The 596-nt window shown below is 35.4% G+C and overlaps 1 protein-coding gene across 1 annotated transcript in view; it reads right to left on the bottom strand.

Moving 5' to 3' along the window:
- Dock8 (dedicator of cytokinesis 8) overlaps positions 1-596 on the bottom strand; it is a 198,337-nt gene that overhangs the window by 12,124 nt on the left and 185,617 nt on the right. The window lies entirely within an intron of this gene.

The following is a 596-nucleotide window of genomic DNA, read 5'->3' as shown; positions in this document are numbered from 1 at the left end:
GTAGGTCTAGAGAATGGGCTTGGCTGGGTGACATAGGTCTATGGCAGCATACCCTTGGGGCTGTTATTTTTCCTTGACCCCTTTCTGTAAGCCTCACTGTCTGCTTCCTGGTCACTATGATGTGTGCTGAAGGGCTCTGCCATGCCTTCTTCACCATGGTGTAGGAGACTTCAAAAACTGTGAGCTACAGTAAATCTTCCCCTAAAATCTTCAGGCCTTTGGTCACAGCAGTGAGAAACACTACACAGTGGAGTAGCAAATCCTTCACAGCCAATGGGATGCAAAGACCGTGAAGATATTTGCTTAACCATATTCTTTAAGGCGAAAATGACAAGGATAAAATATTCTTAATAGATATAAACTTTCCCTTAAACATGCTAATTCATGGTTAGTTAATTCCATGCATATAAAACCTGAGAATATAAAGGGCCAAATGTTTATAATAAGTTTATATGTTTATAAATAAAGTGGAAAGAAATGACACTGTAATTAAGTAAGTAACCATGCTATAGAAAAAGTTATGCTACATTTTATATAAATATAAAATATACATATATAAACATACCATATAAATTACTAATATTAATGCATAATAT

The sequence above is a fragment of the Microtus ochrogaster genome, chromosome 8 (assembly GCF_000317375.1).
Source record: "Microtus ochrogaster isolate Prairie Vole_2 chromosome 8, MicOch1.0, whole genome shotgun sequence".
NCBI classification, from domain to species: Eukaryota; Metazoa; Chordata; class Mammalia; order Rodentia; family Cricetidae; genus Microtus; species Microtus ochrogaster.
Note: the sequence above shows the minus strand (reverse complement) of the source record. Positions and strands in the feature narration are given on the sequence as shown.